The sequence below is a fragment of the Stylophora pistillata genome, chromosome 2 (genome assembly GCF_964205215.1).
Source record: "Stylophora pistillata chromosome 2, jaStyPist1.2, whole genome shotgun sequence".
In the NCBI taxonomy this organism is placed as follows: domain Eukaryota; kingdom Metazoa; phylum Cnidaria; class Anthozoa; order Scleractinia; family Pocilloporidae; genus Stylophora; species Stylophora pistillata.
The window spans coordinates 10,731,594-10,755,347 of record NC_142520.1 but is presented as its reverse complement, the minus strand read 5'-3'; the positions used below and the strand labels follow the sequence as shown (position 1 = coordinate 10,755,347).

General features: G+C 38.9%; 1 pseudogene; it reads right to left on the bottom strand.

The window, feature by feature from the left end:
• Positions 1 to 16,605: 16,605 nt before the first annotated feature.
• LOC148737087 (uncharacterized) lies at positions 16,606 to 17,774 on the bottom strand (annotated as a pseudogene).
• Between the last annotated feature and the right edge of the window lie 5,980 nt (positions 17,775 to 23,754).

Genomic DNA, 23,754 nt, shown 5'->3' with positions numbered 1-23,754 from the left:
TCGCTTTACCGTTTCGAAAGACCTCTGACTTTCACTTATTATCGTTTTGAAAGAAATACAATTTTTGGTGGGGGAGTTTTCGCGTGCGTGACGACGTCGGAAAGGGCTGCAAGGGAGACTAGTCGTCACGATGCCTTTCGCCGATCGTGGCGCGCTCGATAGCCACTTCCCCCTCCCCCCCTCCCTCTGACCTAACGTTAGGGCTACCAATGGTAATTTTCATTACTGCAGTGCGATTGGTATGATTAACAAAAGTAAACATATATTTTCTATATCCATGAACAGGATAATGTATCTAATGTTTGTTAATTAATGCTAGGCTCATCCGAATGTCATTAAAACAAATAAAATTCCAATAAAAATCTTCTCAGCGTTCCAAGGACGCGCAAAACCATTAACAGAGGCAGTCTATATTCCTCAGTCTTTCTATTTTTGCTATTCCACGTAAGTAATTAACTGGTCGACGTTTCTCTTCCAATGAATAAAGCATATTATTAAAAACTGGATCATTGGATAATGCAATTCAAGACTTTTTATTGGCTCAGCCATTATGGTATATGAGCCAATATACCATAATCTAATTTCTGTACATTGTTAAATCCGGTTTTTTCTCACAAAATAAAGTCGAGAAGATTCTTGGGGGCGTTTTTTTTAATAAAACAATTATTCCACTCTCGCTTGTTGGATATGAGATGATTATAGCCAACTCGGCGCTACGCGCCTCGTTGGCTATCTGTCATCTCATATCCAACGCGCGCTCGTGGAATAATTGTTAAATAACGAAAGATTATTTTATATTATGAGAACTTCTTTAGTGAACTTGAGAGTTAACAACCTTTTTCGAGAAAAGGGGTGGGGGGGGGGGGAGGGAAAGAGAGGAGAATTGGTAGGATAAGACCTACTCCCCGATGTTCCGAGAAAGGTCTTGCTCACAAAAACTCTACATACTGCACGTCCGTTCTTATCTTGTTCTTATTACTGAATACAGTTATCGTTATCATAATTATTATTATCATTATGATTATTAGTACCTAGTTCCTCTTTGCATTGCTCATATCTAATCCGTGAAGGACGTGTTTTGGTTTTGAGCGATTCTCTTACTCGCTGCTGTCGATGGAAGGCGCATTTTTTTTAACGAATGATGCAGCGACCACAGTGGGTGATTTAAAGGTTTGCCTGGATTTACTGTCACCGAAAGGGGTTCCTAATTGGTTGAGTAGGTGTCAAAAGAAAAATAAGGTATAATTTGATAGCAAAAGCTCGTCACGTTATAAATTAAGAAGTGAAGGGTGTTGTAAGTAGAGAGTTGCCTTTTGTAATTTGAGAGGAAAACGGTGGTTTTGAAACCCGAACAAGAAACAGCTCTGATAAGTGTACCTAGGGGAGAAGATGTCCTTTCAATTTCCTCAACAGGCTGTGGAAAAAGCATAAACCGACTAGTTATTTATTACCTTAACAGGCTGTGGAAAAAGCATGAACAGACTAGTTATTCATTTCCTTAACAGGCTGTGGAAAAAGCATGAACAGACTAGTCATTTATTTCCTTAACAGGCTGTGGAAAAAGCATGAACAGACTAGTTATTTATTTCCTTAACAGGCTGTGGAGAAAGCATGAACAGACTAGTCATTTATTTCCTTAACAGACTGTGGAAAAAGCATGAACAGACTAGTTATTTATTTCCTTCACAGGCTGTGGAAAAAGCATGAACAGACTAGTTATTTATTTCCTTAACAGGCTGTGGAAAAAGCATGAACAGACTAGTCATTTATTTCCTTAACAGGCTGTGAAAAAAGCACGAACAGACTAGTTACTTATTTCCTTCACAGGCTGTGGAAAAAGCATGAACAGACTAGTTATTTATTTCCTTAACAGGCTGTGGAAAAAGCATGAACAGACTAGTCATTTATTTCCTTAACAGGCTATGGAAAAAGCATGAACAGACTAGTTATTCATTTCCTTAACAGGCTGTGGAAAAAGCATGACCAGACTAGTTATTTATTTCCTTAACAGGCTGTGGAAAAAGCGTGAACAGACTAGTTATTTATTTCCTTCACAGGCTGCGGAAAAAGCATGAACAGACTAGTTATTTATTTCCTTAACAGGCTGTGGAAAAAGCATGAACAGACTAGTTATTTATTTCCTTAACAGGCTGTGGAATAAGCATGAACAGACTAGTTATTTATTACCCTCACAGGCTGTGGAAAAAGCATGAACGGACTAGTTATTTATTTCCTTAACAGGCTGTGGAAAAAGCATGAACAGACTAGTTATTTATTACCTTCACAGGCTGTGGAAAAAGCATGAACAGACTAGTTATTTATTTCCTTCACAGGCTGTGGAAAAAGCATGAACGGACTAGTTATTTATTTCCTTAACAGGCTGTGGAAAAAGCATGAACAGACTAGTTATTTATTACCTTCACAGGCTGTGGAATAAGCATGAACAGACTAGTTATTTATTACCCTCACAGGCTGTGGAAAAAGCATGAACAGACTAGTTATTTATTTCCTTCACAGGCTGTGGAAAAAGCATGAACAGACTAGTTATTTATTTCCTTAACAGGCTGTGGAAAAAGCATGAACAGACTAGTCATTTATTTCCTTAACAGGCTGTGGAAAAAGCATGAACAGACTAGTTACTTATTTCCTTCACAGGCTGTGGAAAAAGCATGAACAGACTAGCCATTTATTTCCTTAACAGGCTGTGGAAAAAGCATGAACAGACTAGTTACTTATTTCCTTCACAGGCTGTGGAAAAAGCATGAACAGACTAGTTATTTATTTCCTTAACAGGCTGTGGAAAAAGCATGAACAGACTAGTCATTTATTTCCTTAACAGGCTATGGAAAAAGCATGAACAGACTAGTTATATATTTCCTTAACAGGCTGTGGAAAAAGCATGAACAGACTAGTTATTTATTTCCTTAACAGGCTGTGGAGAAAGCATGAACAGACTAGTCATTTATTTCCTTAACAGACTGTGGGAAAAGCATGAACAGACTAGTTATTTATTTCCTTCACAGGCTGTGGAAAAAGCATGAACAGACTAGTTATTTATTTCCTTAACAGGCTGTGGAAAAAGCATGAACAGACTAGTCATTTATTTCCCTAACAGGCTATGGAAAAAGCATGAAAAGACTAGTTATTCATTTCCTTAACAGGCTGTGGAAAAAGCATGAACAGACTAGTTATTTATTTCCTTAACAGGCTGTGGAGAAAGCATGAACAGACTAGTCATTTATTTCCTTAACAGGCTGTGGAGAAAGCATGAACAGACTAGTCATTTATTTCCTTAACAGACTGTGGAAAAAGCATGAACAGACTAGTTATTTATTTCCTTAACATGCTGTGGAAAAAGCATGAACAGGCTAGTCATTTATTTCCTTAACAGGCTGTGGAAAAGGCATGAACAGACTAGTCGTTTATTTCGTTATTAAGAGCAGATCCGTGTAAGAATCAAACAGAATCGCAAATCTTCGGCAAATCTGAAAAAAATCAAATTCACTCGTTTGTTGCATATAGATAGCCTTTAGTAAGAACATGAGTGCCATGTTGTTTTTTCCTTGAATTGAAATATTTATTCATTTCTGAGAAAAACGGTGGAAGCCGTTTTCAATTTAGGCACAGTTTGGCGATCCCAATCACGTGCAAACGGGGTTGAAATTAGTCATGATTCACTTCACCCGCTTGTCAAAACTGTTGCGTTAGAAAAAGCTCTCCTACCTCCAATCTTTTGGATAACTTGCCTTGGTCTAAATACCACGGTTTTATAAACATTAGGTATATCTGAGTAATCAAGAGAAGTATAGAAGTCATGGCTCTCCCATGCTTCGTATAACAGTAGGCGAAAAATAACGATAATTTTGAGGGTGTGCATTTGTTTAGAATTTCGTAAGATAAAGAGTGACAATACCCGAGGTAACGATCTTTCAAAATATGTAAAGTTTCTTTTGGGGAAATGAATGTGGAATTTTATCAGGCTGTGACCAAAAGTAGGACGGGGACTCGGGGACGTGGGACTCAGGGACGTGGAACTCAGGGAAGTGGAAATCAGGGACTCGGAGACTCGGAGACTTGGAGACTCGGAGACTAGGAGACTCAGGGACGCCGGGACTCTTGGACGTGGGGCGCGAGAGGTCGGAACTCAGCGACGCGCGGGGACTCAGAGACGTAATAAACAAACAGCACCTGATTTTTGCATTGATTTGTAAAGTGTGTTTTTTGATGGTCTCGAGAAAGGTTTTATACTACCGAAACAGGCACACTGTATTTTTTTTTTCTTCTGGAGACGTGCGTAACAGTTGTCGTTAGCAACAAAGGACAAAACTGAGGTGTCTACCTTAGATGATCTGATGCGAATCGTAGGGAATAAATTAGAGCGTCTACAATTAATTCGTGATGAAGAATTGCGGATTCAGTACAACTCCAGCGTTTACAATTTATATTTGATGAAGAATTAATAAATTAGGGTGTTAGCAATTTATTTTACTTTTTTTTTTTTTTTTTTTTTTTCTGGAAGATTGATGCGAGCTTATAACAACGGACGCAAGTTGCGATTACTTCGTTACGGAAGTATCCTCATCGTCCTTGTGCTGAATCCGCAATTCTTCCTCAGGAATGAATTGTAAACACTCTCACTTATAATTATTCCTTACGATTCGCATCAGATCATGGAAGGTAGACACCTTAGTTTCGTCTGTTGTAATTAGTTCGCATTGACTTTCCGGAAAATAAATATTACGAAACATGTTGTATTACTAAACGAAAGCGGATAAATTACAACAGCCAACAAAAACGCGGGCAAAGAAATGCGAAAGAATATTGAGTCACTTGACCAAAAAGGATCACTTTTGTCGTTAACATTACGCACGTCTCTGGAAAAGCAGTCTACCTGTTTCGGAAGTGTAATATCTTTCTCGAGGCCACCGAAAATTATACTTTACAGAATCAGGAGTTGTTTGCTTATCACGTCACTGAGTCCCTGCGCGTCCTCGAGTCCCCGAGTCCCCGAGTCCCCGAGTCCCCGAGTCCCCGAGTCCTCAAGTCTCCGAGTCCACGAGTCACCGAGTCACCGAGTCCCCGAGTCCCCGAGTCCCCGAGTCCCCGAGTCCCTGAGTCCCCGAGTCCCTGAGTCCCCGAGTCTCCAAGTCCCCGAGTCTCTGAGTCACCGAGTCCCCGAGTCCCTGAGTCCTCGATTGAAAAGATTGGGTTTTTTCGCCATATGTCTCCTCTTTTGTTTTTGACGATCGTTGTCCAGAAGTTTTCAATCAATGAGTTCAAAACAGGAAAGAGGTCACGATGGTTTTAATTGACAGAACTACCCTACGTAATTTGAATAGCGCGACAATATAATATGATAAATCTACGAACATGGACTGCCGACTATACTCCCGAAAGAGCAAAAAACTTCCATCATTTCCTCAATTGCAGGAACACCGAAAGTATTGTCTTTCTTAAATTTATAATCCTTATTCAGTCCTCGTTGGAAATAAACACGCACTAGTAAGGTTAATTCAATTACATAAAATTGACGTGATCGATTCTTCAGAAGTAAGTAACGAGAACGATAAATTCGTGGTAAAATTAACAAATGGTAAACACCACAGCGTACACTAATGAGTTATGGATGCACGCAGGAGGTTGCTAAGCACGAAAGAAGCGTAAGAATCGCTCGAGGCGATAGCCGAGAGCGACTGTAGCTTCTTGAGTGCTTAGCAAACCTCCCAAGTGTATCCATAACTCAATAGTGTACGCTGTGGTGTTTACCATTTGTTTTATAACATAACATTAACACATTGTAGCTAAAGAGTTCCCTTTTATTTAACAAATCTTACGTGACCAGAAAAAAAAACAAGCGCGCGCGGAAAAATAGTCTTTGCATTTGCTCACGTCAGCAGCGTACACCCATGGGCAAAGGGGGGACGCTAAATTGATCAATCAGAGCGCGCGCTTTACTTTGGTTATATTATAATAGTTATTAGCCATCTAAAGAGAAATCTGCTGCCCCAAAGTAACGAATTATAGGGAGAGATCGCAGGGTCGAAGATAGAAAATTCTGAACGTAAGCTTTAATTAAATAGTCGGCTCGATCAGTGTTTTAATGAATGTTGTCGCTAAGAACACCTACACGTCGTATCAAGCGCACATGGAACACAAATTGCAAAGTTTAGACGTTTTCCGGAGCAGCTGTTTTGATCGAGGCGCGACATAAAGCGACGGTGCCGATGTCAAACTTACGGAGATCCCAGAATGGAGAAAACGACAAAACGGAAAAAAAACTTTGGACTGTTGCGAACAGCTAAGAATATAATATTTGAGCTAAGGCTATTATATTTACTTTGCTATATGCATCGGAGTCGTGGTAATTTTTACTCTATCAATGTCTAAAGATCTTTTCTCTCGAAAAAAACTAAAGGATATATATATATATATATATATATATATATATAATTTGATCTTGGTATATTTGATCTTAGTATCTTACTGAATATGTCATAATTATCAAGGCAAGACCCAAGCGCTCGGAAAACGAGTTTAACAGCAACCTAGACCTTTAGAACCCATGACGCTATTTGACTTTTAATGATTTGAATTTTTAGATCAATGCCGTATATTAGCCTTTCCATCGACCCTATTCTTCGTGGGAGAACGTCTTATTAACCACACCATAGCAAATATCAGTGTGATTGACAGGGACACCTGTGAATACCGTTGCTTCCTGAACTATAACTGCGTCAGTGTTAACTTTTATTTTGGAGAAAATGGGGCAGAAGCACACAACTGTGAACTGAATAACTCAACTGCTAAAGAGTATGATGAGGATCTGGTACAAGCATCGAATTATGTGTACCATGGAACTAAGGTACATAGACGAGCTGTTAATTAAATGTCAATTGCACCTCTCTCTTTTTAAGCCATTCATTAGAGCTGAGGGATACTTTCATCCATTATTTGTTATTTTTACATAATTTTAACCACCTGCTAGCGTCGTTACGGATCTTTTGTATATAAATTACCAAAAACAAAAATCCTTTGAGCGCCTTGAGGACGGACACCCAACACCGTTAACATGAGCGAGTACTTTGTCGTATTCATTTTAGAGCCATGCTCACCTGCCTTGAGTAAACAATTGATCGCTGTTCTATTAAAGAAAGCACAACCACGCTTCTAATAAGAAAATTCTTCGGAGAAAAGATAACTGGAATGGTCATTTTAAGGCATTTCTGCAAAAGGCAGTTTTATTCCATTGGTTCGAAGCTTAAAAAACAGTCGCAATAATTAGATCAATTTCATGGCCCGGGAGATGCTAAGAACAGGTAGAAAGATACAATTGACCTATGACCGGGGTTCCTAGATGTTGTTCTTAGGGACGTCACTATACTCTTTAAATCCTATCTACAAGCACCCCTTCCCGATTTTCTTTTTCTTTTTGTATTCAAGTTCTCGGGGAGATATCGGAGAATGTTGTTAAGGTATTGAATAATTACTTGTGACATCCCATTTCTTTCTTTTTTTTTTCTTTTTCTGTTAAAGAATTTTTGTGCTCAATCTCCATGCAAAAACCACGGCACCTGCCAGTCGGGATTCACAAGAAAACGATATCGATGCTTATGTGCGTCTGGGTTCACTGGCCACAATTGTGAAAAAGGCAAGACTTGAAATAATAAAAATTAATTTTGTATTTCATTGCAACACGGGGGCCTATTCCCTCGGATGGTTTATAAATCAAAATCGGCTCTACTTATGACGCGTAATTTCAATTTTCTTGCTCTTTCTTTAGAAAGGATCTGAAGCCAGCCCAATTATGTGTTTTCAAGCTATAGTGTCACCCCAGCCTATTACACGCACTCCGTGCCGGGAAAAATGGAGCAAAGAATGTTCCTCTCCACAGCCTCGCATTTTTTGTTCTAACTTGCTTCTTCACACACCACTGGCGACAAATAGCTTTGCACGTCATACCTCCTCTTCCCCCCCCTCCCCCTATTCCTGCGACCTCTGTAATTCAGTATTTTGACCAAAGGTCTATTGACTTTATTTTAGACATCGACGAGTGTGCTACAGATACCCACAACTGCAGCAATGAAAACGTCGTTTGCCAAAACACCAAGGGATCATTCAAGTGCATTTGTAAACGTGGATTCGCCGGGGATATACATAACTGCACAGGTAATGAACATTGTAGAAACACAATTTTTGTAATCCTAATTATAACGTACTCCCCCCACTTCCTGCGACCTCTGTAATTCAGTATTTTGACCAAAGGTCTATTGACTTTATTTTAGACATCGACGAGTGTGCTACAGATATCCACAACTGCACTAATGAAAACGTCGTTTGCCAAAACACCAAGGGATCATTCAAGTGCATTTGTAAACGTGGATTCACCGGGGATATATATAACTGCACAGGTAATGAACATTGTAGAAACACAAGTTTTATAATCCTAATTATAACGTACTCCGACTATCACATCTAAGACACAAACGTTTCCACTAACACGACTGGATTAACAAGCCGTAGATCTGGTTTTGCATTGCACAGCTCCTCGTTCCCCTTCCCTCCTTCCTAGAGACAACAATGATGGTGGGTACAATCCATTGATTTTATCTAAGACCTCGACGACTGTGCTCTAAATTCCCACAACTGTAGCGAGAATGCCAATTGTACAAATACCGAGGGATCTTACAGCTACTCTTGAAATAGTCTTGGACTCAGATGGGATGGACATGAATGCAAAGGTATAATCCTGCAGATCATGCTCTTGTCAATAACATATAATTTCATGGGTAAAATGGCAGCAAGAAAAACAAGAATCGATTGGAATAAAAAAGGTGGTAGGTTTTGAGCCCAGTAAAGAAATAGAAAAAGACTTTTTTTGTCTCGTCACGACTGAGGGACAAAGAAACAATTTCGAGTCCTCTTGAGGAATCGAAAGTCAGACCACTGAGCCACAGAGACTCTATGGTGAGTCAAATTAGTTGGAAAACCATTTGCTAAAAAAGCTCTTGATGCAGGTGTTCCACATGCTGGAGAACGTCTTGGAAAAGCTGTTTCTCAACGATCGGGTGATTTTATTATGAGAACATTACAAAAAATGCAAAATAAAAACACTCCATGAAAAAGTCCTGCCAAAATGAAACCAAAACACAAGAAGAATCAACAGACATGATTCTCAATCGGTTGATAAGTGGTAATGCTATCAGACGGTAAAATAATCTAACATAATAATATAATGTCATTCAGAACAGATCAGTATTTATAACAAAGTGAATTAGTAAGAATCCAGCTTGATGATGTTATTCGTAGCCCAGCTAATGATCAAGAACAATCTAAGACTAGTTGCAAATTCACCATCAGCGACCGAAGTAGTCTTTTCGTTTGGTATAAAGCTTACTTCGAGGTCCAGTTCCAGGTTCAAAAGAAAGCCGATGGTACTGCCTTTGGAGCAGACCGATTACTCAAGAAGCGTCGTTATAAATAATCTATGGTACCTGGAGACAGAGTACAGAATAGTTAATGCCAATCAAAACGCTGGATTTGAAGCACGACACCTGTTAAGAAGTGGAAACAATGATGTAAATGTAATCATTCCTCTCAACCGTTATTCATTTTTCGAAGAGCTTGAAGATCGCACGTTACCAACAGTGAAATTACAATTTCAAATCCAGCAATTAGATGACGCAAATCTCATCTGAAAATTGAACGCTGTCGATAATGCTCGCGTTGTTATCGATTGATCCTTTTTATGGGTTGCCAGACTCCAAAAAAAAAATAGTCTTTACGAACAATTTCTATCAAACTTTATGAAAGTGGATCAGTGGACTTATATGCAAGAAATGTTTGAAAAATCATCTCAGTGACACTATATCATCGGGATTTTCTGAGATTAGTACAACCATCGATAATGTAAAGCATGTATTTGTATTTCTTCAGCGTAATAAAGACGGTAATGATGAGGCGAATCCGTATGAATATTATACATTCAATATCAACGCTGACCGTGGTGGTGGTAGTTATCTCGCAACTTGTCGTTTACAATATGGTAATGGCGTATTTTATCCCGAAGAGGAATACGATAGCGACTCCAATGAGAGAATATTGAATGATTTGATGAGTTATGCAATGCGTAAGAATGATAACAATTCAGGCACGGAACTTAATCTCAGTAATTTCAGTTCTCTTTTCGGAGGTATTTATTTCGATCTCCGTTATCAAACTGGAAAGGTTACAAGAGATCCCAAGCAGCTTATCTTTAGATATAAACTCAATGCTCAAGTAGCTGCTGATAGTGTTTTCAAAGTTAATGCTGTTGTACTATACGATAAAGAACTAATAATAAAACAAGTCGAAAATGAATTGCTGATAGTGTAAATTATTGAAATTTTTGATTGATTGATTTATCTCTTTTTCTTGTTGATTGAATATGTTATATGATTGAATAATTGTATAACGTATATTATGTACAAGATGTGACACAGTTAGTTGAAATCAACGTTAAACTGTCACCAAATCAAAAAAAAAAAAAAAAAAATGAATCTCGGTAGAGCTTATAAAAACAAACAGTCAATAAAATTGAGACTAGCCTCGAACGCTTTGACAGGTAATGATAAACTCTTGGTTCTAGAGACAGTCGCCAAACGGTTAACAAACATCGTCAATTGAAAAAAGGTATGGTTATAAAATTGGTTCAATCAAGCATCAGAAACCAAATTGGAGGCAGCCTTTTAACATGAACTATTAGACTAAGAATAACTCTTTTACCAACTGTTGAAAAGACATTGGGACTTTCTCCTTTATCTGGTTTGGCAAGTGAAGGAGCATCTCAGTCAGTTAAAGCAATTTTTGGAAAAGGTGTTCAGTCAGGTGGTTTTCTAATACCAGAGAATAAAATAAATCAACTCATTCAATACAATAATGTATTAACTGAAAAACAGGATAGATATATTTTAGGCGCTTTACAAAGTAGACAAGGTGTTCATATTAAACCAATACAGACTCAAGAAGGAGGAGACCTTGGGACTATTCTTGCTTCATTTGGTATTCCAATGGCTATTGGTTTGGTTAAGAACTTAATTTCTGGACAAGATGCACCACGGTTGGGATCAAAAGGTGGCAAAGGAGCTCCAAGACTTGGTGCTTGCGCATATCCACCTCCATTTATCGGAAATTGGTCAAATGATCTAGTTGGCAGAGGTTTAAAAAAATAAAAAAAAAATAAAAACTTAAAAAAAAAGGCAAAAGATTACTTCCAGGAAAAATAGCCCGTTAAATTCAATTCCATTAATCGGAGCAATTTTGTAAGACCGCAATTTCACAAAACGATACCTTTAACAAACTTTGATCTGATTAAATGGTGTGAATATCTAAAAAAAATTCCAATAAATGTTTTAAGCAGAGATGAAAAGGTTCCACACAACCATAAAAAGACTCCATTTATTTACAATCTTTACCTATCATACATGTCAGGATCACATTGGGTAATTATAACAACTTTTGTTGAAGATAATGTCACCAATTACTTCCATTCATCTGGAATGCCCCCATTTGGAGACTTTTCGTGAACAATTACATACTTTACATACTTGGTACTATACATACAAAAAGATATATAAGGAGTCGCGATAGGTTAAAGCTAGAGACCTTTTTCAGTTAGTTAGTGTTACTACGAGGAGCCCAGAGGAGCGAGAGCCGGATAGGGTAGTTGGAATTATTTACTGGAATCGTCAGCCGTGTGGAAGGCTGCCCTGGAAAAGTGTTGTGAATATTGATAAGCGACAAGGATCTTTAAAGAGAACCGTGAGTTTTGTAGTAGTACACTGAGATTGAAGTTATAGTATTTATAGAGGGCTGTAAGTTAAGAGGATAGTTATTGTATAGGTATTAATTTCGCTCCGTAGCTAAGTTAAGAGGATAGTTATTGTATTAGTTATTGGTATCGCTCCGTACTACGTCAGTCAATAAATTAGCTGATTTAGTATAGGTTATATCTTTCTGGCGGTTGAGAAAATACCGTAACACTACCTATCATCAAACGATTTACGAGTCGTGAACGACAAATTGTGTTCTTAATTTTAGTTTTAATTGCATTGCATTATTTTTGTTTGGAGTTACGTCAAGTTTACAATTTTATTAAGCACAGTTACATTTTCATTCTGTAATCATTGCTAGCAATACAGCACGCACGGTTCGCGCCCTTTTTTTCTCTTAGAAGACGGGTGTCCTTTCTTGATGATGTGCCTGTTAATTAATTTGATTTAAAATTGTTTACCTGCGGATTGGCCTTTTTAGTGTAATTTAAATGATAAAGATCATTTGATGCGCGCGCTTTCAGTGATATTTGACACCCACCAAGAATGACTGTTTTACCTGTCGTTTATAATTTGACTCGCCGTACGGGCTTGTCAAAATACGGCACAACTCGTAAAAATACTCAGCGAAAATTGTTTGAAGAGCTAACAAAAGGCTGCATGCCTTGAGATTTTCTAAGAAGTCAGAGCCCTATTATACTGACCTAGTGAAGATACATTGTTCATCAATCAGATCTCTTAGTGAACATGCATCACCTATGTAGATATCTTATCGAAGCAGTTCAGAGGAGGGCACTGAAGATTATCTTTCCAGATAATGGTTATGAGGAATCATTTGTTTTGTCTACTCTCCCAACCCTAAGTAAGCGCATGGATCTTGCCTGCATCAGGTTTTTCAAGGACCTTCACAGGACGAAATATCAAGAATCCGTAATCGGAAACGTGAAAGAGATTTGTGAAACCGTTGCGGAAACATGACAGGTAGCACGTGTATCCGCTGGCGGTTTGGTGACGTTTACTCGTGTTTCCGTTGCTGCGGTAACAATGGAACCGAATCACTTTTTTACATGTTTCCGTCAGGTTTCAGTTGAAGGAAACAAATGTTTCCACATATGTAACTTCATGTTTACATGTGCGGAAACACATGGTAACGTTCCGGAAACATGAATTTTTTATATTTCCGTCATACCGAAACGTTCACGGAAATACAAGGTTACGTTTCGGAAACATGTTTTCCTGTTGTTTCCGTTGACGTAATAAGACAGAATGTCGACGGAAATACGAGGTTACTTGTAGGAAACATTTTTTCCTCGTGTTCCTGCTGATGTATTCAGACTTAGAGGGGAGGAAGTACAATGTTCTGTTTCAGAAACACTTTTTTTTGTTTCAGCATGCGCAGTAGTGGTTTTTTTTCTTCCTTTTTCATTATTACAGGACAGGTTAATATGTTGTGATCGTGCGTTTTCTATAACCTATACCAGACTTATACTGTTCGTTTGCGAAATCTGTGCTTCATTACTATTGTGTAAAATCACACATATACTTCAGTCGATGGATCGCTGACACATAACTGATTTCTTCTGTTATTTAAAAAACACATCTTCTTCGAATGTCGTCCTCGTTATTTGAGCAAAATGTGCCTACAATTCCTTTCTTAATAAATGAACATCAATAAAATTTTGCAGCTAGTATATAGGAAATGTCAAATGTGCTGAAAAAAATGTCTCGACTTAGTCGCTGCGGACAGTCCAACGCGGGCCGTTAGTTGGGTGAGGGCGTGATCGGGCGTGATGATTCATCCTCGGTCCGGTTGACACGTGCACTTGTACGACGTTGCTTCCCAGTTACTGCGGCAAAATACACCTCACCCAGTATCATTTTAATGTTCCTCAGTTTGTTTCTCTCCCATGAAAGTCTTCTGACTTTTCGTGGTGTTGGGCCACCCCTTGGTTCTACTGCCTCTTCGTCGCAGCTTTCTTCCGACGACATATAATGTAATGCGTCTGGGGAGGACAGATTTTCTCGTGCCCTTTTCTTGTCTCCGTCAGACAGCACTGTCGAGTTTTCCAGAGTATACAGTCGTCGAGAAAGTTTCTAAAGGGAATAAAAGATCGAGACAAGTGAGAGCCTTGTCGGAGCACTATTGAGAAGTCAAATAATTGCCAAAGTTGCCATAACTGCCATTTCAGTGACACGAAAAGCTCGATTATGAGCTTGCTAAGATTGAAATAGACGAAAGACACAAAAATCAGCCACTTAGCTCAAGCTTTGGAAGAAAACTATGTTGACATTGTAGCAGTTAAACATCAGGGGAGGCTGCTATTAAGCAACTGATTTAATACACGCGCAGAGTTGTTACCAAGAAAAAATAATAACGGTATTAATCATATTTTCTCTTCTTGTACTGGATTTAAGTGACTTGTCCCAAAACATAAGAGTCAAAGTAGTAAACGTTAAACCCAGTGAGGACAAATAAGAAAATAAGTAAAAGTACTGGCAGAGTTAAGCTGGCGCTCGAAAGATGTGTAACGCACATCTTCGATATTTTCACCTTCATTGCCACGGATTTTAGAGCAAAGAGACTGCTCGCAATCTATTTTGACCCACTTGTCTGAGAGGCTCGATTGCCTGCACATAGTACCTTCAAAACGGCTCTTATAGAAAATTATTAATAGCAATATAAATTCGATATGGCCAGCTGGTATCTTATTGGAGGAAGTTGTACTGCTCTTGTTTAAGAAATTATGAGAGAGGCTTACTTTTGATGGTTGACTTCCTCCACTTCTTCTTACCGTAAACTGCCCGTACTTCAATTAAGAGTTTCTTGGCCAAGGCTTGATTTGATGAACCGTCGAAATTACATGTACACATACAATAGAGAAAAAGGAGAAGATTAAGAATAGAGAAACGATAGCTACAAAGGTAAATTTTTAAAATGATTGTCCAAAACATGCACAGGGCGCGCTGAAACAGTTATTTACATCTGCATAGAGCAAGACGAGTGAAATCAATCATCAACCAATTGAGAGAAAAAAAGAAAAATATAAAGACAGCTTTTGAACACCAGTTAAAAAACTGTCCCAAAGCAGATCTAGACAGACTAGGGTTGAGAAACATTTCTTCAAAGCCCTGAAAACTTTTTAACTTTAAAGAATTGCGATTAGGTTGAAAAGTTTAAAAAATTAAAAACCATCTTGGTGAAAGGTTTAAGACAAATGCTACGACGTTTCGACGTTCGCTTAGCGTCATTATCAAGTCAATAATTATTATTATTTCTGTGTAAGTTTAAATAAAAATTGACTTGACTTAACTTGAATGAGTGAAGTGAGAACGAATATAAATATAAAAGAATTCCAAGGAGACATGAATAACAAGATGAAAATACGCGTGGTATACAAATTTAAATAGAGAACTTAATTACCAGGCTATTTCGCGACAGCGACGGCGACGGCGACCGGAAGTGACTTTTTGTTTCCGGTGGGCGTTCTGGAGTTGTCTGTCAAGTCGCCTTCGTTTCGCGCGAACGTGAGAACCTTCATCACTTTTGGCGTTGTATCGAGAACGTGAGTATTTTTCCCTCGCTAGCTTGCCTCAAACTTGTCGTAACATTTTATTTTGCTCTTGTTAGTTTTTTAGAATTATTTTCCCTTCATGTTGTTCAAATTGTATACTCAAAGATAGATAAACACACGGAAATTTTCAATTCTCGTAGCTTTGAGCAAAAGATGTCGGCGCCCGCCTCCGATGGAAAGCCAAAGTAAGCTTAACTATTGAGTCTTTCGAAGAAATTTCAGCGGAAAATATTTCTATGTTTGTCTTAATAAGTTTACATTTTTCCTCGACCATCGGTGAAATAGATGAATTGTCGTAATTTGCTTTTAGAGCTATGGAGTGGACTGAAGATCATGATGTTATTTTGCTTCGAGAAATTCTGGCGAGCGATTTGTTTTCGTTCAAAAATGGAAGTTTTGCCAGGGAAGAAAGGTGGGAACCGATCACAGAACAGTTAAATCAAGGGAAGACACTCTGTTTTCATCTCAAAGATAAAAGGGCAGTAAGAGACCGATGGGTTCTTCTCCAGAAGAAGTATAAGGCTAAAATGCATCAAGAAGAAACTGCATGTGGAATATCTGTGGACGAAATGTCTGAAATAGATGTTTTGCTTGAAGAATTCGTCAGGAAAGAAGAAAGCTTAAACAAAGTTGGTGATGCTCAGTCAAGAAAGCAAAAAAAGATAAAAGCAAGGCAGAGGACATAAGGCAGAAAGCTTTAGAGCGATACAGTGAAACGAAAAAGCGCAAGTCAACAGAGAATGGCGATGGATGCCAGGAGAAACCGAAGTGCCAAAGGAGAAGTGCTCGCCCCAAACCACTAGTTGAATTCATGCAAGAGAAAGTCAAGACTGAGTGAGAATTACGACAACAAGAACTGGACCTAAGAAGACTAGAGCAAGAGCAGAATCAGCAAGTGATGGTGACTGTCTTACAGCAACAACAACAAACAAATCAAGCCATTTTGTCGGTTATTCAAAAGCCTCTTAAGAAGAAAGAATGACATTTTCCCTAAGTATTCAGTGTTCATTTGTTTCAGCAACACGACAGGTATTTGTTGAAATTGATGTCTTATTATTTACTTGCGTTTTGTGAATTGGAAAAAAAAAAAAACCAAGTTCATTCATTGTTATTGTTACAAGTTTGATCACGTCTGCATTGTTGACCACCAAGAAGAATTCAAGTACTTAATGAATTTATGTTGAATTATAATGGCCTTCATTTCTGCTCGGTTTATAAGAGAGAATTTATCTAAAATAATACTGCAATGAAGGAGGGTCTAGACCAAAACATTCTGAGGTTCTGCTTCCATATAGGCAGGTACCAGCATTATTAAGAAGTGCACATACAAGATACATTTTTCACACTCAACTCATTCCAATTTTCAGGCTTTTCTTAAAGTTCAAAAACTTGAGGTCGTTGATGATGTCACCAAATAGCCATTCCACCGTTACTCTAACAGAACTCATGTCAAAATTGTATTGTTCTATCATTGGTGTTAGGACACCATGGCGAAATGGTGCCTGTAGGTGTATTCGCAGCGGATAGGCGGGATCACCATAAACACTCATGGGTTGGCCAGTTGGGGAAAATGCATTCCTTTCCAATTCCTGGAGAAGATTGGAATCTACCAACATGCTTGCATCATGTTTTCTCCCCCCTGCATACCAAAACGGATAAATAAAGTTAATAAATTAAAGAAACCTTATGTGGCAGCTTATATCCATGGCATCCCAGTGAACATAACTTACCGACGGGCCCATACATATTTCCAATGAGTCCATTTGGTAGAGCGGCGGACTGAAAACTGAGGGAATGTACTCGTTTATGGCCATTGAACACTATTGTTGGGTGTGGGCCTGGGCGAGAAATTGGTCTGACTGTTCCATCAATAAATTCAAAGCAGTTGCTGAGAGGTGCACCCTTTGCATGAGTAACATCTGCATACTCCTGTAGCATTGGCGGAATCAATTTATTAATATTCCATTGTGAAATAGGATGACTATGGCTCAAAAAAAATATGATCCGTCATTGTACTGGTAATCATACTTATTTCAGGAACTGGTCTTGCGAAACGATGAATCATGTCTGAATAGCGACATGGATACGAGAAGCGCTTCAGAAGCATACTAAGCCCTTCAGTTTGGTTACACGATGTGCTTTGTGGACAGCGTATAGTGTCTGGTAATTGAAGGACATTTGCCAATAACGTTATGTCCTGTTTTCGCACTCTGAACTCCGCTAAACACTCTGATTCATCCATCTGGTCGAAATCAAAGTTAGGGTAGGAGCTGTAAGAGAATTCTGGATTCTTAGAACTGTAACTTTCGTACAAGGTCAAAAATTCTTCGTCACTGATGATTTTACTATCGTACAAAAAAAGAAGTAGGTTTCTCATCTCACTGAAGGATGACATGAAACTGCGGTGCATGCCGTTGAAATATGACTCATTAAGGATTATTCATCACATCGCACGCAGCGCCCGTGGGCAAGATGGAGCAAATCGTGCGTTTTAATTGGCTACTCGAGCAGGCAAGATGGGCCCATCTTGCCCGCTCAGGATTGCCCGCATTGATCCCGCCCATGAAAAAAAATAGAATAAGAACTACGTTCGTAACTCTTGGATAATTTTGGCGACGGAAAGGCAAAAAGCGACAGAAGATAGTCAATACAAAGAAAATAGAAGCAGCTCTCGCGAGTTTGTTGTGCAACAAACACAGTTGGCTTTCTTTCCCAGCTCTCGAAGGAAAAAGGTCATTCTTAACTCGTAATAAAGCGAAATATTTTGTAATATAATAAATCCTTTATTAACCAAGCTTGTCCGGTCAAGATGGCTGGGTATTAGCCTTGTTCCTTTTTCAAAATTCTATGCACTTCGACTTCGTCTCGGTCTATAAAAATGCAAAGAAAGAACTAGGCCGATATCTACCCATTTTGACCTCAAGCTTGGTTAATAACCCATATATAAACGATTCATACATGAGAAATTGCATAAATATTATCAGTGCTATTTATATCATTGTTATAGTGTGTACATACTACACTGTAATTCAGCTCTGCCTACAAAAGAGTTGATTAAGCATATCTATCTGTCTATCTATCTATCTATCTATCTATCTATGTATCTATCTATCTATCCACTTCTCTTTGTCTTCTTTTCTTTAACCTACGTACCAGTATGTTAATATCGTGTCAAGCAATAGCTTAGAAATTTAACCTTGCTTTACCACAAGAAGAAAAACCCGATCAAACTGAAAAAGATAAGATATTCAAAAGATAAGAGTTCAACTGTTCTATTAACTTACTAAACCGAATTCTTATAGGGATCGATAAATCCTAATTTCTAGATTCGATGACGTAACGTGAAAAGCAAGAATTAAATCCCCTGGTTCAATAGCCCCGGACGCTAAATCAAAATTTTACGGTTTGCTCAACTCTCGACTTTTTTCATGCAGAATGGCTGGATATCATCAGTTACTCGGCAGCACTCAAGCGGAAGTGTGAATTAATGCAATAACGCCTGGAAAAGACCAAAAGGAAGGGGAGAAAGCGCTTAAACTAGCCCAGTAGCATTGATAAATCTCGCTTTCCCGATTTAAAGAAGCAATATGTTGAGATCCAGGAGTGGCTTTTTTAGAGAATGGGTTTATTTATATTTCAAACTTAAGAAGGGAAAGTTTAAAGAAGTATATTAGTAACCTTTGGACTGAAATGAGGAAAAGAAAGGACAGTTTTAGTTGAAAGCTTATTTCAAAAGCGATTGACTTTATTTATTGACTTTAATTATTTATTTTTTTTAAATTAAAGAAATAAAGGCTTTTGTAGCCGGCAGTTAGCAAAGCTATTCAAGGCGGGCTACCTAAACAGACACTATATAGGCTCTCTCTCTCTCACACACACACACACACACACACACACACACACACACACACACACACACACACACACACACGCACACACACACACACGCACACACACACACACGCAACAATGAAATAAATAAATAAATGAGCAAATAAAAATAAATAATAAATAATAGTAGTGATAATTATGTTAAAGGTTTTAACTGGGCCAGTCACACAGGGGAGTTTTTAACAGGTCAAAGAGAAAGCTAATCAGTTGAAATACAAATATAAGCTACAAAGCGATCTGTTTTTAGCGATCTGTTTTAACAAAGAAGATCGACACAACATTTCAATCACGATCAGATGCGATGCTTGATAAACTTTCGGGGAAAAATATTTTCGTGACTAGCGGGTACAGGTCCATTGAGAGACATAGAATTGAATAAATGATCAAATAAAAAAAGTTGAATATTAAATAACTTCATAATTGCAATAATGGTGAGTAGTTTTAAGGATCAATCTACAAGATTTTAACTGTTCCATGTCCTTTTTGTAGTTGCAAATTTTCCTCTGATGAAAGGAAAAAGCTAAAACAATTATGGTTATAACAACGTAGTTAACTTAAATCGTTCCTTTCAGCTTTCAAGGCCGTTTTTACAAACCTCAACGCCAGTGGAAGAATTGGTCCAACAACGCTAGGCAGTCACTACACAGGACAGGATCATGACGGGCAAGTCACACTGTCCAGAGGAATTCAACATTGGACTGTGCCGTACACTGGTGACTACAGAATAGAAGCAATAGCAGCTGCAGGAGGGTACGATAGACACACTAACAGTATTCAGTACCGAGGGAGAGGAGCAAGAATGATTGGAACGTTCCGCTTAAACAAGGGTGAAGTCATTCAAATACTTGTTGGTCAAGAGGGAGGAATAAACACGAAAATATATTCTTCTGGAGGTGGTGGAGGAACGTTTGTGGTGAGAGGAGCCAACACACCTTTAATAGTAGCTGGAGGCGGAGGAGGGACACAATATGCATTGTCAAGACATGAAGGATGTGACGCCAGCACAAACACAAAAGGGAATCATGGATACAGATCATGGTCGGGGGGCAGCAATGGACATGGTGCACAGACTGCTGATCATGGATGGTCAGGTAAGGGTATATCGTGATGATTCCTTACATCTCAGCTGTTCATTTAATGTTATATCATAATCATATGATAACGTGCTCTCTAATTGGCTTATAATTTATGAAAAAGAAATGGATGGTTGATAGAGATGGTTCAGGCTGACTTCATTATGGCGAAAATTTCCCATCGAGCTAAAATGATGATCGTTTCTAAAAACAATGAGCATTTAACTCTCGAAAGCGACGGAATTAGTTTTGGAGTCGACGATACTTTATATATGCCAAACGCGACGTGTGAATGTGGCTGAAAACAAAACTGAGCTTTTTCACTTCAATGGAGGCTTCGCGACGTTGGGGTGAATGTTATTCTGAAGAGCTGCTGCATGTATGTCCCAAAAGTGTTGTTCAATAGATGATTTTCCTTTGAAATCGTACAATTTTTAAGATTTTCAACACCAAGCGACGTAATTTCTGATCGTCAATTCTAGTTACCAACAATTCAAGGAGGTAAATCTATCACACGGGACTCGTAAATTTAGGAAACTTCCTCTTAGTTTTCTGAACGGCCGGTATTAGTTTTAGTGTTGCATTGATAACTCCGAACGCTCCCGGCTGCGCTTCGAGCAACTCCTCTCTTGTGCTCTCCAAACTTTTCGCGTGCACAATAGCTCGAAATATGCATCCGAGGTACATAAATCTTTAATAAATCTCGGATAAAATATGAATATTCTGAGATAAATAAAAACATGTGCGGTTTGCTGAAATATACATAGGTGAAAGTAGAACTTGCTGCGTATTTATAAAAGATCATGTCTAAAAATTAAACTATGTAGTTTTAATCTATAAACAATCAACAACATCTAGGTTACTTCTCACATAAACAGCAATTCCGCCTTTTTCCCTCAAAACCACTCTTGACCAGCTCCTGTCCTGTCTGAATATGTTTTAGATCTGTATGCTGACAATAGATTCAGGTGTATCTGGCTCAAGGTGTATTTCGGAGACGACGCAAACATCAATATCGTTCTTCTTTAAATGATCTTGAGTGTACAGCCGCTCTAAACCGGTTCTTTGTTTTAGTTGGGCTACAAATGTTCGTAAATAAAAGTTTTGAAATAGCAAACTTGCATTTCGGGCTTTGCTGACTTGTCGATGAGGTCGATTATCTGGTGTTTAAAATAAGGCAGCGGTCTCGCTGTAAATGCTTAGCCGGGGTGTTTGGATGTCTCTGAGTGATGACAACTGGTATCCGACAAGCTTTTGTGCTTTAAGAAATTAATGTGTCGTTATCCTCCTCAGTTTCTCGAGATCTTAAGAATGCCGTGTAGTTTCAGAAAATATAACGTGTCGTAATTTGGTCGGCAAGCTCGAGCTCGTGATCGAGAGTCGTCTGGGAGGGTCTCAATAGGGGGGGGGGGGGGGGAGAGGGTGATGTTGACGGTTGACGGTTAAATTTTAAGTCATTTCACGGTTGATGATTAATTTTTTGGAATGTTGTTTATCAAACGAACTAAACAAACGAATTTGGCTGTAAATTTTCATAATGACCCGTTTGTAAAGAACTGTTAATTCATGGCACCTTTTGTTGATAAATGACTAACATTTTACGACACCGGAAGTGTTTCCAAACCGGGCGGAGTATAAAGCGTGAGCTTTTCTGTATAAAACCGCTTCACTAAGGCTTTCAAGTTATGTAAAGAGCTCGCTTGCTTAATGTTGCTCGGTAAATCGTTCCATAGTTTAATTGTGCGAGGAAAGAAAGAGTTTGTAAAATACCGCTGAGTATGAGTAAATAAAGGGCGGATGTTTGCAGGATGATAACGTCGGGTTGCGTATATATGGTTGGCAGGAAGCAGAAGATTGTCAAAACTAGCGTTCATAAGAGCTGACCTAATTTTGCATAAAATGCCAAGATCATGGACTTCTCTTCTGAATTCGAGCGGCAGTAGGCTAAGAGTTCTCAGTCTCGCAGTGTAGCTGGTTTTCCTATCTGGGTGGTTAAGTATGAATTTAGTAGCCCGTCGTTGTATATTTTCGATTAGCCTAGATGCTTTGCTGTGTAAGGAGACCATACAGAGGATACGTACTCGACGATTGGGCGAACTAACGCAGTGTACATCATTTTCATAGCTGATACGTTAACACTGTCTCTACCGCAGACACGCTATACAAGACCAAGAACTTTGTTACACTTGACTCATATCTCTTCGATGTGCGTCGTCCATGATAGTAGAGTAGTGACAATCACGCCTAACTCCTTGGTGTCAGGAGGCGAGTCCAAGGTCTGGCCGTCTAAATGGTATGTATGCTTCTCTCTTTGGCGCGAGGAACTCTTTGACATGTGTAGAACTTTACATTTTTTTGTGCTGAAAGACATGCCGTTGTCGTCACACCAAGTTTTGGAGTTATCCAAGTTAGCTTGCAGCAGGGACACACATCCATTGGAAACAATAGGGTGATAGAGCTTGCTATCGTCCGCAAAGAGGCCAAGTTTACTTCCGTGAGTAATGGGGCACGACGTGTCATTAATGAAGACCAGAAATAAAAGCGGACCCAGGATGGAGCCCTGGGGTACTCCTAATGTGACTGGGAGCCAGTCTGAGGATATGCCGTCAACAGCAACTCGTTGGTATCTGTCAGAAAGATAGCTTGAGAACCACAACAAAACTGGACCGGATATACCACAGAGCTGAGGCTTCGAGAGGTGTAGCCTGTGTGGAACCTTATCAAATGCCTTTGACAGGTCAAAATGGATTACATCCACTTCATGGCCATTGGCTAGTTTGTCTAAAATATCGTGATACACCTCAAGTAGTTGCATTTCTGTGGATTTTCGTGGCTGGAAGCCATGCTGGAGTTGGTGAAGAAAAGACGATAAATGAGGGTAGCAGTGATTAAACACGCATCGTTCCATAACTTTGGAGACAATGCATAAAAGAGAAACTGGCATGTAATTCTCCGTTAGGGTAGGATCGCCCTTTTTAAAGACGGGTGCAATGTTCGCGCGCTTCCAATTTGCTGGAAAAGAGCCCGTAGACAGCGACATATTAAAGAGCCTGTATCATGAAGGGGCAATTTCAGCAGCAGTATGTTTTAGGAGTGAACCGGGCATGTCATCTGGTCCACCGGCCTTACTTGGATCAATATTCGACAAAGCCTTTATCACTTCAGCAACTGTAAGCACAGCATTTTTTGGAATGTCGTTTAGAAAAAAGAACTAAACGCGAATTTGGCTGTAGATTTTCATGATGACGCGTTTGTAAAGAACTGTTTATTTATGACACCTTTTATTGATAACTTACCAACGTTTTACGACACCGGAAGTGTTTCCAAACTGGAAGTCAGCTCTGTCGCTAGCCAGTTTTACTTGCGAATAGAAGTTAAAGGACTTACATGAATGTATTTTTAGGATTATCA